This window comes from Malus domestica, chromosome 11 (assembly GCF_042453785.1).
Source record: "Malus domestica chromosome 11, GDT2T_hap1".
NCBI classification, from domain to species: Eukaryota; Viridiplantae; Streptophyta; class Magnoliopsida; order Rosales; family Rosaceae; genus Malus; species Malus domestica.
The window spans coordinates 5,932,440-5,946,768 of NC_091671.1; positions in this window are offsets into that span (position 1 = coordinate 5,932,440).

The following is a 14,329-nucleotide window of genomic DNA, read 5'->3' on the forward strand; positions in this document are numbered from 1 at the left end:
ATCTTCATTATCCGGTGTCAACAAGTCGTATCTTGTAAATGAATCTCAAGCTTGATTTTTCATCTTCAAATTAAATTAAAGCTTCCTAAGTCCATAGAAGTGCGCTAAGATCAATCACGCAGATGCGCGTTGAAACAAGCGTAAATATTCATGATCGGCTAAAATGAGTATTTGCGATTGATCCTAGTACTTGCCTCAACTCACATGGTCGTCGTTTGACTGATCCTAACACTTTCCTAAAACCAATCAACAAAGCAACTAAAAAGAAAAAGCCAAGGCTTGCTTGCCGCCTCTGTTGAAAAGTCGGTATTTTCCACCATACAAAAACTTGGCCACCATAAAAGGAGAAATTCAAGTAGTGAGAATTCCATTTAAAGAAATACATAAACAAACTTCCACATTTTAAATTACTAGCCTTCATGCACGCGCTCATGCATGTACGTATTTTTTGAATCACGGCGTGCTACTCGCGACTTATATGTTTTAAATGTATTTATATGTGTAAATTGATAAAAGGAAAGTCAAATATTTGAAGTAAATGAATAATTTTAGATCATGCTAGAAGAAATCTCTCATAAACCAAATAAAGCAGCTGAATTTACATAATAAAATCGGTCTCTATAGAATTTACATTAAGAATAGATAAAATAATATTTAATAAACAATTGATTGAATCATATTATTGTTAACCTAAGAATAGAGGAAATAATATTTAATAAACAATTGATTAAATCATATTATTGCTAACTTATTGTGTGAATCTAAGCCACACTCTCCCTTTAGTGTAGATAATATCATTCATTTAAAAAAATCATTTGACAATTAATTTAATCACATTATTATCCGTGCACGAAAGACATTTTTTTTAACCGACATTACACGTCTCTTAAGATGTTTTAAACGTGTTTAAAAATAGAGTAAATACTATTTAATAAATAACTGATTGAATCACATTATTGCTAGTCCATTGTGAGGTTAAGCTCATCTCCTCCCCCTTAGTATAAATAATATCGTTTGTTATAAAATAAAAAAAACGATCATTTGATAACTTATTTAATCACATTATTATCTGCGTGCGAAAAAACCTTTTTTATAACTGACATTACACACCTTTTAAGATGTTTTGAACATGTTTAAAAATAAAGAAATTGAATCATATTATTACTAGCTTACTGTGGGGTACTAATTAAAAAAAAAGCACCAAAAAGTAAGTTATTAAAGAAATGCCCTTACATTATTTGATGTATTATTTTGGAATGCCTTTGAAGTTTTTTGTTTTGGGGGCATTTATGTCCAAATATTTTTGTTGAAGCATGGTGACACCAAATCACTATTCACCTTTCCCATTCTCTTTATATATAATTAGCCTTCATGCATGCGCTCACACGCGTACAGAAAACATTTTTTGAATCACGGCATGTTACACACGACTTAAACGTTTTATGTAACATCCCACATCGCCCAGGAGAGTGATCCTTAAATGTATATTTTCATCCCTACCTAGCACGAGGCATTTTGAGAGCTCACTGACTTCAGGTTTCGTAGGAACTCCGAAGTTAAGCGAGAAAAAGGCAAGAGCACTCCCAGGATAGGTGACCCACTAGGAAGTTGCTCGTGAGTTCCCAAAAACAAAACCGCGAGGGAATGGTAAGCCCAAAGCAGTGCTACGGTGGTGGAATGGGCCCGGGATGTGACAATTGGTCATTGCCCAGGGGAGTGATCCTTAAATGCATATTCCTATCCTTACCTAGCACCAGGCTTTTTGGGAGCTAATTGGTTTCAGGTTCCGTAGGAACTCCGAAGTTAAGCGAGAAGGAGGCCAGAGCACTCATAAGATGGGTGACCCACTAGGAAGCTGCTCGTGAGTTCCCAAAAACAAAACCGTAAGGGAATGGTAAGCCCAAAGTGGACAATATCATGCTACGGTGGTAGAATGGGCCCGGGATGTGGTGGATCCAGGCCGGGATGTGACAAATGGTATCAGAGCCAATCCCTGGCCTGAAAAACGGACAATATCGTGCTACGGTGGTATAATGGGCCTGGGATGTGACAATTGGTCATTGCCCATGGGAGTGATCCTTAAATGCATATTCCTATCCTTACCTAGCACCAGGTTTTTTGGGAGCTCATTGGCTTCGGGTTCCGTAGGAACTCCGAAGTTAAGCGAGAAGGAGGCCAGAGCACTCATAAGATGGGTGACCCACTAGAAAGCTGCTCATGAGTTCCCAAAAACAAAACCGTAAGGGAATGGTAAGCCCAAAGTGGACAATATCATGCTACGGTGGTAGAATGGGCCCGGGATGTGGTGGACCCAGGTCGGGATGTGACAAATGGTATCAGAGCCAATCCCGGGCCTGAAAAGCGAACAATATCGTGCTACGGTGGTAGAATGGGCCCGGGATGTGACAATTAGTCATTGCCCAGGGGAGTGATCCTTAAATGCATATTCCTATCCCTACCTAGCATCAGGCCTTTTGGGAGCTCATTGGCTTCGGGTTCCATAGGAACTCCGAAGTTAAGCGAGAAGGAGGTTAGAGCACTCACAGGATAGGTGACCCACTGGGAAGTTGCTCGTTAGTTCCTAAAAACAAAACCGTGAGGGAATGGTAAGCCCAAAGTGGACAATATCGTGCTACGGTGGTAGATCAGGTCCGGGATGTGGTGGACCCGAGCCGGGATGTGACAAATGGTATCAGAGCCAATCCCTGGCCTGAAGTGTGCCAACGAAGACGTCGGGCCCCTAAGGGAGTGGATTGTAACATCTCACATCGCCTAGGGAAGTGATCCTTTAATGCATATTCTTATCCCTACTTAGCACGAGGCATTTTGGGAGCTCATTGGCTTTGGGTTCCATAGGAACTCCGAAGTTAAGCGAGAAGGAGGCCAGAGCACTCACAGGATGAGTGACCCACTGGGAAGCTGCTCGTGAGTTCCTAAAAACAAAACCGTGAGGGAATGGTAAGCCCAAAGTGGACAATATCGTGCTACGGTGGTAGATCGGGTCCGGGATGTGGTGGACCCGAGTTGGGATGTGACAAATAGTATCAGAGCCAATCCCTGGCCTGAAGTGTGCTGACGAAGACGTCGGGCCCCTAAGGGGGTGGATTGTAACATCTCACATCGCCTAGGGAAGTGATCCTTAAATGCATATTCCTATCCCTACTTAGCACGAGGCATTTTGGGTGCTCATTGGCTTCAGGTTCCGTAGGAACTCCGAAGTTAAGCGAGAAGGAGGCCAGAGCACTCCCAGGATGGGTGACCCATTGGGAAGTTGCTCGTGAGTTCCCAAAAACAAAACCGTGAGGGAATGGTAAGCCCAAAGCGGACAATATCGTGCTACGGTGGTAGAACGGGCCCGGGATGTGGTGGACCTGGGCCGGGATGTGACATTTTAAATGTATTTATATGCGTAAATTGACAAAAGAAAAGTCAAATATTTGAAGTAAATGAATAATCTTAGATCATGCTAGAAGAAACCCCTCATAAACCAATTAAAGTAGCTTTTATTATTGAATCACATTATTGCTAACCCATTGTGAGGCTAAGCTCACTCCCTCTCCCTTAATGTAGATAATATCATTTGTTAAAAAAAAACAATCATTTGACAACTAATTTAATCACATTATTATCTGCGTGCGAAATACTATTTTTATAACCGGCATTACATGCATCTTAAGATGTTTTGAACATGTTTAAAAATAGAGAAAATAATATTGAATGAACAATTGATTGAATCACATTATTGCTAACCCATTGTGAGGCTAAGCCCACCCCCTCCTCTTTAGTGTAGATAATATCATTTGTTAAAAAAAAAAACAATCAATTGACAACTAATTCAATCACATTATTATCATCATGCGAAATATTTTTTTTATAACTGGCATTACACGTCTCTTAAGATGTTTTGAACATGTTTAAAAATAGAGAAATTTGCTAGCCTATTGTGAGGTACTAATTAAGAAAAACAACACAAAAAAATTAAATATTAAAAAAAAACACTGTTAAAATGATGAAAATACCTCTGCCTTATTTGATGCATTATTTTGGGATGTCTTTGAAGTTTTTTGTCTTGGGGGCATTTTTGTCCAAATATTTTTGTTGAAGCTTGGTGACACCAAAAATATTATTCACCTTTTGTGTTCTCTTTATATATAGATAAAGATAAAGATTATCTTTCTCTAAAGTCTTTCTAAATCTCAAAATATCTTCTTTCTACAGGCTAGTTTAAAATATGGGTATTTATCAAATATAGCAAAAAATTAACCCTTAATTTAAAAAATGTCAGTTTTTATAAAAACTTTCAAATATATACAAAATCTTATTTAAGACACAAATACCCTCAAATTTAAAATTCAAACAAACTAAAAAATCAAAACCCTAGACTTAAGAAATGGTGGTGACCTGTGAATAGTAGGAAATGGTAAAGACTTGTGCAACCCTAAACGACGATGATTGTTTTTTTTTGCATTGTTTCCCATCTATGTTTTATCTTTGCTTTGGTTGTTTCTTCTTTGATTGAATATTTATTAAATAATGAACTGTCAATCTTAATAACGTTATTTGTCTCAATTTTCCTTTAGTATGAAGCAGTCTCTTTGGAATCTCTGAGTCTTCCATTGTAATTGTTTCATATATGCATTTCACATACTGAGAATATTCTATGAAAGCAGTTCGTGCAATTATCTATTTCTATAATAACTTGTTTGTGCAAAGATTCATGTTTCCAGCTAATAATGTACATAACAAACCTCCATTTGTAGTTGATTGTAAAAGTTATGTCACACCTGTTCAAGATAATCAAATAGAACACATTCATGTCTATTAGATTATACTGAAAAAAGCATGGAAAAGTTTTTACTATTCAATTATATTGAATAAGCCTGGAAAATTTTTGCCATGTCTTAATTGGGTAGATTAAAAGATGTAAAAAAGCCTTTAGGGAACAAAGTCGACTATATTATATTTTTCCAACCTGGGGATTGTCCTTATTGCTGAGAATTTGAATGATGTACTAAGGTTTCTTTAATTATTTATTGAAATAAAATTGAGAGAAACTTTTGTTCTTCGTTTGGAAAAGAAAAGAAAATAAAAAGGAGAAATTTTTAGTGAGAGATTATAGCATAAGAAGTCTTTTAGTCAATAATTAGTTATTCATATAAATTAAGGGTCCTTGTGTCTATTTAAGTGAAACTTTGAATATATTTGAAAGTTTTTGTCACAGCCCGTCCCGAAATTTTTTTTTATCGGGAGCGTGAAATGACGAAAATACCCTTGACGGGTATTAACGTACGTGTTTGACATATGTATATATTTTATGGAGTAATTATCATCCCTAAACTTTTGGAGAAAATTGAGTTGTGAATTTGTGTGGTTAGGGATTGAAGTGGGATTGTTTTGGTTGGACCACACCCTCACACACGGACTCACCTTTCCTTCCCCTCTTCCCCGTGTCTCTCTCTCTCCTCCCTCACGACTCTCTCACTTTCTCTCTCACCCTCGATCGTACGGACAACACCAAAACCCTCCAAAACTTCGTGGATCGAAGCAAATAAGGTATGATTCTTCACCCTCTTGATGTTCTGAGTTGATTGGTACTAGTTTTAGGAAGTGAAACCCTCAGAATCGTCGTGAAACCCTAACCCCGAAAATGTGCATTGTTCATGCACACGTGAAATCTTGCATTTCAGGGAATTTCAAGCTCACAGTGAGCTTAAGGACATCCTCACGAGCTTCGGGGTACTTCGTTGGTGATATTTGGACGTTGGAGGACCGAGAACGGAGGTTCTCAAAATTTCCGAACTATCGTGCTTCCCCAGGTAAAATCTAGTGAATTTTAGACCTTAAAACTAGTCCATCGTGAAACTACATGTTTAGGGCTTCATTTTGATATAAAATTCGAAGAAAACGGTTGAGAAACGAAGGAGAACAAGCAATTTTAAAACTCGCCGGAATCCGGCCACCAGAAAAACCAGTTTGGCGACTGGCTGAGGAAGAAGACTCACGTGGGGGCGCGTAGGTCCGTGCCACCCACGGCGCGTGGGGGCGCGTGACAAGCCCAAAAATTTTTCTAAAAATTTCTCGACGTCCGTGACGTCGAGTAGGTCGATGTGGTATATTCATATACCCAAATTGAGCACCGTATGAGAAGTTATTTCGAATTGTTGGTTATGTGTTTAAATTAACGTTTTTATAGTTGTTTCGCATATAGGTGACACCTATCCCGAGGATGAGCGCATCCAGGGACGTCATGGGGGTTACGACCCATCGACTTACCAGTGAGTGGGCAGTTTTGTTTTCGTATTACCTATATACTACTGTTTTTCCCAGAAAATGCAATTATATGAAAAAATGTTTTTAAATGCCATGCATGCAATTGTTGAGATATTTGAACTGATAATTGATGCATATATATGTGAATTGACGCTGTGGACGCACATGTGAGTATCAGGTGAGTTTATATGGTTTATACGAATGAATGATGATGTGAATTATGTTGAAAGCTCATAACCTGCACCCTAGGTGTTAGTGCTTATGATATTCACCACACCGCACGTTCGCCTTGGATCCAAGTAGGTGGATGTCGTACAGACCATGTGAGGGTTCCGACATGCTAGTCGTATAGATCACTAGATGTGATTCCGACTAGTGGGTGACCTTAGTTATGCGTGCCGATGATTGATGAGAGAAACACTAGAGCGTATTCTTACACCTTTCATCGTACAGACTACCATACGTAGTTCTGAGTGACGTGCAGAGTTGGGTCGTATAGGTCACTGTGGTGACTCCGGCTGAGTGGGATATTGAGCTATAGAATCAGCCGTACATGACCACTGTAGGGTCTCCGGTTGATTTATTATTTCACCTGATTTATATTGATGCATTCATATTATATTTTGGCATGGCATGTCATATTCTTTCTGAGATGTTATGTTGATAGATGGTGAGCTGAGTTTTGATGATATATGTATATATATGTTTATATACTATTTTTCTGGGAAAATGTACAGGTTTTACGGTGAGGGGTTAAAAATGTTTTAAATGAAATGTTTTGGAAAATCTTTGGTTTTACTGACCCACTCATCTTTGTTTTGCGCTCCTCCAGGTTCTAGTTAGCAGTTGGTGGCTCACGAGGTCTTTTTCGGCATTCTGACAGACGTTTTGCATGTAGGACTCACCTGCGGGTGTTGTACTTTTAATTATAGTCCTACTTGACTGCACTTGATACCTACGCTCTGAATTCATGTGTTTTACTTTATAACTCACTCTTTTATGCTAGTAGGTTATTCTGCTAGGGGTTGGTTTAAATTCCTTCACATTTCTGTTATATCTTGCTTCCGTGTCACACTTTTGGCTACATCACGCTCACGTGATGGCCAGCACGCTCACGTGATGGCCAGCACGCCTTGATTCTAGGATCGGGGTGTGTCAGTTTGGTATCATAGCCTAGGTTGCAGTCCTGTATAATTGTTAATGCTCTAACGATCTTTTGATGTTTTCTGTCAGAATTATGCCGCCTCGTAGGGAACGTAGGGAGTCCCACCGTACTTCTGAACCTAATTTCCCTAATATTACTCAGTTAGGGGAAGCAATGGCCCAGGCTTTTCAGAATGCAATTCGTCCTCTTCCCCCTCCTCAGAGGACACCTTTGGAGACTATGTACAATTTGAAGTTGGATTGTTTTATGGGTGATGAGGGTCACAAGGGGGTAGAGAAATGGCTAGACCATATTGAGAAGACGTTTCAAGTGATGCAAAGTCAGGGGAACTTTCCTGCTGATAGGTGGGTTGAGACCACTACCTGGTTTTTGGGTTGAGAGCCGGCAGGTTGGTGGAGGAATCAAACTCAGTTTATGTCCCCAGAAATGGCAGCTGATTGGGAGGTATTTAAAGAGAATTTCAAGAAAAGATTTGTCCCTCCAGAGTACATTGATCGCAAGAAACAGGAATTTGCTCGATTGAAACAAAGGAATATGTCAGCACATGAGTACTACAGAAAGTTTACTGATTTGTCTCGTTATGACCCTGATACAGCTGGTAATCAGGTAAAGATGCTTCGACGTTTCAAGTTGGGAACTAAGAGAAAATGGCGGACTTTTGCCAGTGCACTTCCCTGCGCCGATTATCATGAGTTTTTCGAGATTTTGGTTAGGATGGAGGACTCCGATAATCTTCCCAGTGACAGTGAGGATGACGAGGACAAGAATGATGGTCAGAAGAAGGATGATAAAGGTAAGGGTATCTCCATTCCGGGACCTCGTAAGACGCAGAATTTTAAGAAGAGTGGAGCGAGTTCGAGTTCTTTTAGTGGAGGATATAGTATTACTGGCCTGAGGAGAGGTGGTGGAAGATTTTCTGGTGGACCCAGATTTCAGAGGCAGAGGGATTCCGGTGGTGCTGGTGGTTCTGGTGCTCCGTGGTGCCGCCGTTGTAATTTTCGTCATCATGGTGAGTGCAGGAGGGATGGTGGTGATTGTTATACTTGTGGGCAAATGGGACATCAGGCTTCTCAGTGTCCCCAGGGTCAGCAGAGACCTCAGCAGACCACTATGCCACCTCCAGCGCCGATTCAGCAGAGCTTTGGACCGGGCAGTTATGGCCAGTCGGGTCGTGGTGGTGCTTACCACTACCATGGAGATGCTGCTCCTTATGCTTCTGGACCTTATCAGTATCCCCAGGAGCCTTATTCTCAGATGGGGTATTCCCAGGATCTTGGGGGTTATTCTTCTTATTCATCCATGCTAGCTGGTGGATCTCAGTGGCATTAGGGAGGTCAGCCCCGTCAAGGGGAAGTTGCTGCTGGTGGTGTAGGATCATCTAGGCAGTCCAACCCATCAGGCCAGGGACGTACTTCTTAGGGGCAAGGTAATCAAGGAATCAGAGGTCGTGATGGACGACAGCAAGCTCAGGGGCGTGTTAATCACATCTCACTGCAATATGCTCAGAACCATCCAGATTTGATCATGGGTACGTTAAATGTTCTTGGTCATTTTGCTAGAGTTTTGATTGATTGTGGTGCTACGCATTCTGTGATTTCTCATACGTTTGCTCAAATGACTCAACCTCACCCTTCACCTCTAGGATTTGATTTAGAGTTTGCCATGCCTAGAGGAGATAAGTGTTATGTTGATAGTGTGTATCTTGGGTGTCCAGTGATGGTAGAGGGCATAGTTATGCCAGCTGATCTTATTCCGTTAGATATTGTGGATTTTGATGTGATTCTAGGGGCTGATTGGTTGCATTATAATCATGCCCATATTGATTGTTATGAGAAATTAGTTACTTTTTATCGCCTTGGACTACCCGAGGTTACTTTTGTGGGCGAAAGAAGTGGGGTGAGACATGGTGTTATTTCTGCCATAAGAGCAAGGAAGTTATTATCGAAGGGTTGTCAAGGATATTTAGCATATGTGGTGTTAAATGATGTTGTTCCTAGCAGTGTAGAAGAAGTTGGTGTGGTCAGGCATTACCCTGATGTATTTCCTGATGATTTGCCGGGGTTGCCGCCAGACAGAGATGTGGAATTCTCTATTGATTTGCTTCCAGGTACTGATCCTATATCTCTAACTCCATATAGAATGGCTCCAGCTGAGTTAAGAGAATTGAAAATTCAGTTGCAAGAATTACTTGATAAAGGTTTCATTCAACCTAGTTCGTCACCTTGGGGAGCCCCAGTATTATTTGTAAGAAAGAAAGATGGAACTCTGAGATTATGCATTGATTATAGGCAATTGAACCGGGTAACGATTAAAAACCGTTATCCATTGCCTCGCATCGATGATTTGTTTGATCAGCTGAAAGGTGCGTGTGTATTCTCTAAGATTGATTTGAGATCTGGTTATTATCAGTTGAAGATTAAAGATGAAGATGTACCTAAGACGGCTTTCCGAACCCGTTACGGACATTATGAATTTCTGGTTATGCCATTTGGGTTGACTAATGCACCTGCAGCTTTCATGAGGTTAATGAACGAGGTATTCCAGCAATATCTTGATAAATTTGTCATTGTTTTTATTGATGATATTCTAGTATACTCTAAGTCTAAGGCAGATCATATTCGACATCTTAACTTGGTATTAAAGAAATTGAGGGAACATCAGTTGTATGCCAAGTTCAGTAAATGTCAGTTTTGGTTGACTGAAGTGGCATTTTTGGGGCATGTTGTATCGGCACAAGGAATTCAAGTAGATCCTCAAAAGATAGCAGCAGTGGAGAATTGGGAAAACCTCGAATCGTCACTGAGGTACGAAGTTTTCTTGGTTTGGTAGGTTATTATCGACGGTTTGTTCAGGATTTTTCTATGATTGCTTTGCCGTTAACGAAGTTGACCAGGAAGGATGTTAAATTCAAGTGGGATGAGAATTGTGAGCGGAGTTTCCAGCAATTGAAATATTGCCTCACTCATGCTCCAGTATTGGTACTTCCTGATGATAGCGGTAATTTTGAGATTTACAGTGATGCTTCCTTGAATGGTTTATGATGTGTTTTGATGCAACATAATAGAGTGATTGTCTATGCTTCTCGACAGTTGAAGAATCATGAAAGGAATTATCCTTCTCACGATCTTGAATTGGCAGCCATTGTCTTTGCTTTGAAGATTTGGAGGCATTATTTATATGGTGAGAAGTGTAAGATCTTCACTGATCACAAAAGTCTCCAGTATCTATTTACTCAACATGATCTTAATCTTCGTCAGCGAAGATGGATGGAATTGCTAAGTGATTATGATTGCACTATTGAGTATCATCTGAGTCGTGCTAATGTGGTAGTTGATGCACTGAATAGGAAACCTCAAGGTCGACTCAATGCTTTATATGCTTGCCGTGTTCCTCTTCTTGCTGAACTGAGGGCAACTGGAGTAAAGTTGGAGTTGGAAGATCGAAGCGAAGCTTTTCTTGCTAGTTTTCAAGTCAGGCCGGTTTTGGTGGATCGTATACTCGAAGGTCAGATGGTGGATGAGGAAATTCAAGAAATGGTTCAATTAAGAAATGAAGGGAAAAAGAAAGATCTCAGGATTCGAGAATCAGATGGCATGCTTATGCAGGAGAACAGAATGTATGTACCGAATAATGAGGAATTAAATAAGGAAATTTTGGATGAAGCGCATTGTTCAGCTTATGCAATGCACCAACGAAGAACTAAGATGTATCATACCATTCGACCATTTTATTATTGGCCGGGTATGAAAAGGGAAATTGCAGATTATGTAAGTAGATGTATTATTTGCCAGCAAGTCAAAGCAGAAAGAAAAAAGCGTTTTGGGCGAATGCAGCCACTTCCCGTTCCCCAGTGGAAATGGGAAAATATAACTATGGATTTCGTGTATAAGCTTCCTCGTACACGAAATGGATTCGATGGTGTTTGGGTGATTGTGGATCGACTTACCAAGTCAGCGCACTTCATTCCAGTGAGGGAAAAGTATCCTCTGAATAAATTGGCTAAGTTGTTCATCACGAAGATTGTGAAGTATCATGGAGTTCCAGTGAATATTATTTCTGATCGAGACCCAAGATTTACTTCTAAATTTTGGGTAGCTTTTCAGGAAGCTCTTGGTACGAAATTGCTTTACAGCACTGCTTACCATCCTCAAACTGATGGGCAATCAGAAAGGACTATTCAGACGTTGGAGGATATGTTGAGATCTTTAGTGTTACAATTTGGTGATTCCTGGCATGATCGCCTGGACTTAATGGAATTTGCCTACAATAATAGTTTTCATTCGAGCATTGGTATGTCACAATTTGAGGCACTTTATGGTAGGGCGTGTCGTACGCCATTGTGTTGGTCTGAGGTTGGTGAAAGAGTGTTAGAAGGCCCAGAGATTGTGGATGAGACTACTAAAAATATTAAGGTGATTAAGTCTAACTTGAAAGCAGCCTAGGATCGACAGAAGAGTTTAGCAGATAGACATGCTACTGATCGAGTGTATGATGTGGGTGATTGGGTATTTTTGAAATTGTCACCTTGGAGAGGTGTGATACGATTTGGAAAAAGAGGAAAGTTAAGTCCTAGGTACATAGGACCCTATGAGATCACTGAAAGGATTGGTGAAGTTGCCTACAGGTTGGAGTTGCCTCCGGAGTTATCTAAGGTTCATAATGTGTTCCACGTCTATATGCTTCGACATTATATTTCTGATCCTTCACATGTGATCCCTCCTCAACCGCTAAAGATTAATCCGGATTTGACGTATGATGATGAACCAATCACTATCTTGGATTGGAAAGATAAGGCAAGACGGTGAGCTTGGTAAAGGTGTTGTGGAGGAACCATTCTGTAGAAGAAGCTACTTGGGAGTCAGAAGATCGAATGAGAGAGATGTACCCAAGGTTATTCTATGGGTATTAAGCGGTTTATTTGGGTGTGGGAATTTCGGGGACGAAATTCTATAAGGATGGGAGATTGTCACAGCCCGTCCCGAATTTTTTTTTTATCGGGAGCGTGAAATGACGAAAATACCCTTGACGGGTATTAAGGTACGTGTTTGACATATGTATATATTTTATGGACTAATTATCATCCCTAAACTTTTGGAGAAAATTGAGTTGTGAATTTGTGTGGTTAGGGATTGAAGTGGGATTGTTTTGGTTGGACCACACCCTCACACACGGACTCACCTTTCCTTCCCCTCTTCCCCGTGTCTCTCTCTCTCATCCCTCACGACTCTCTCACTCTCTCTCTCACCCTCGATCGTACAGACAACACCAAAACCCTCCAAAACTTCGTGGATCGAAGCAAATAAGGTATGATTCTTCACCCTCTTGATGTTTTGAGTTGATTGGTACTAGTTTTAGGAAGTGAAACCCTCGGAATCGTCGTGAAACCTTAACCCCGAAAATGTGCACTGTTCATGCACACGTGAAATCTTGCATTTCAGGGAATTTCAAGCTCACAATGAGCTTAAGGACATCCTCATGAGCTTCGGGGTACTTCGTTGGTGATATTTGGACGTCAGAGGACCGAGAACGGAGGTTCTCAAAATTTCCGAACTATCGTGCTTCCCCAGGTAAAATCTAGTGAATTTTAGACCTTGAAACTAGTCCATCGTGAAACTACATGTTTAGGGCTTCATTTTGATATAAAATTCGAAGAAAACGGTTGAGAAACGAAGGAGAACAAGCAATTTTAAAACTCGCCGGAATCCGGCCACCGGAAAAACCAGTCCGGCGATTGGCTGAGGAAGAAGACGCGCGTGGGGGCGCGTAGGTCCGTGCCACCCACGGCGCGTGGGGGCGCATGACAAGCCCAAAAATTTTTCTAAAAATTTCTCGACGTCCGTGACGTCGAGTAGGTTGATGTGGTATATTCATATACCCAAATTGAGCACCGTATGAGAAGTTATTTCGAATTGTTGGTTATGTGTTTAAATTAACGTTTTTATAGTTGTTTCGCATATAGGTGACACCTATCCCGAGGACGAGTGCATCCAGGGACGTCACGGGGGTTACGACCCATCGACTTACTAATGAGTGGGCAGTTTTGTTTTCGTATTGCCTATATACTATTGTTTTTCCCAGAAAATGCAATTATATGAAAAAATGTTTTTAAATGCCATGCATGCAATTGTTGAGATATTTGAACTGATAATTGATGCTTATATATGTGAATTGACGTTGTGGACGCACAGGTGAGTATCAGGTGAGTTTATATGGTTTATACGAATGAATGATGATGTGAATTATATTGAAAGCTCATAACATGCACCCTAGGTGTTAGTGCTTATGATATTCACCACACCGCACGCTCGCCTTGGATTCAAGTAGGTGGATGTCGTACAGACCATGTGAGGGTTCCGACATGCTAGTCGTATAGATCACTAGATGTGATTCCGACTAGTGGGTGACCTTAGTTATGCGCGCCGATGATTGATGAGAGAAACACTAGAGCGTATTCTTACACCTTTCATCGTACAGACTACCATACGTAGTTCCGAGTGACGTGCAGAGTTGGGTGGTATAGGTCACTGTGGTGACTCCGGCTGAGTGGGATATTGAGCTATAGAATCAGCCGTACATGACCACTGTAGGGTCTCCGGTTGATTTATTATTTCACCTGATTAATATTGATGCATTCATATTATATTTTGGCAAGGCATGTCATATTCTTTCTGAGATGTTATGTTGATAGATGGTGAGCTGAGTTTTGATGATATATGTATATATATGTTTATATACTATTTTTCTGGAAAAGTGTACAGGTTTTACGGTGAGGGGTTAAAAATGTTTTAAATGAAATGTTTTGGAAAATCTTTGGTTTTACTGACCCACTCATCTTTGTTTTGCGCCCCTCCAGGTTCTAGTTAGCAGTTGGTGGCTCACGAGGTCTTTTTCGGC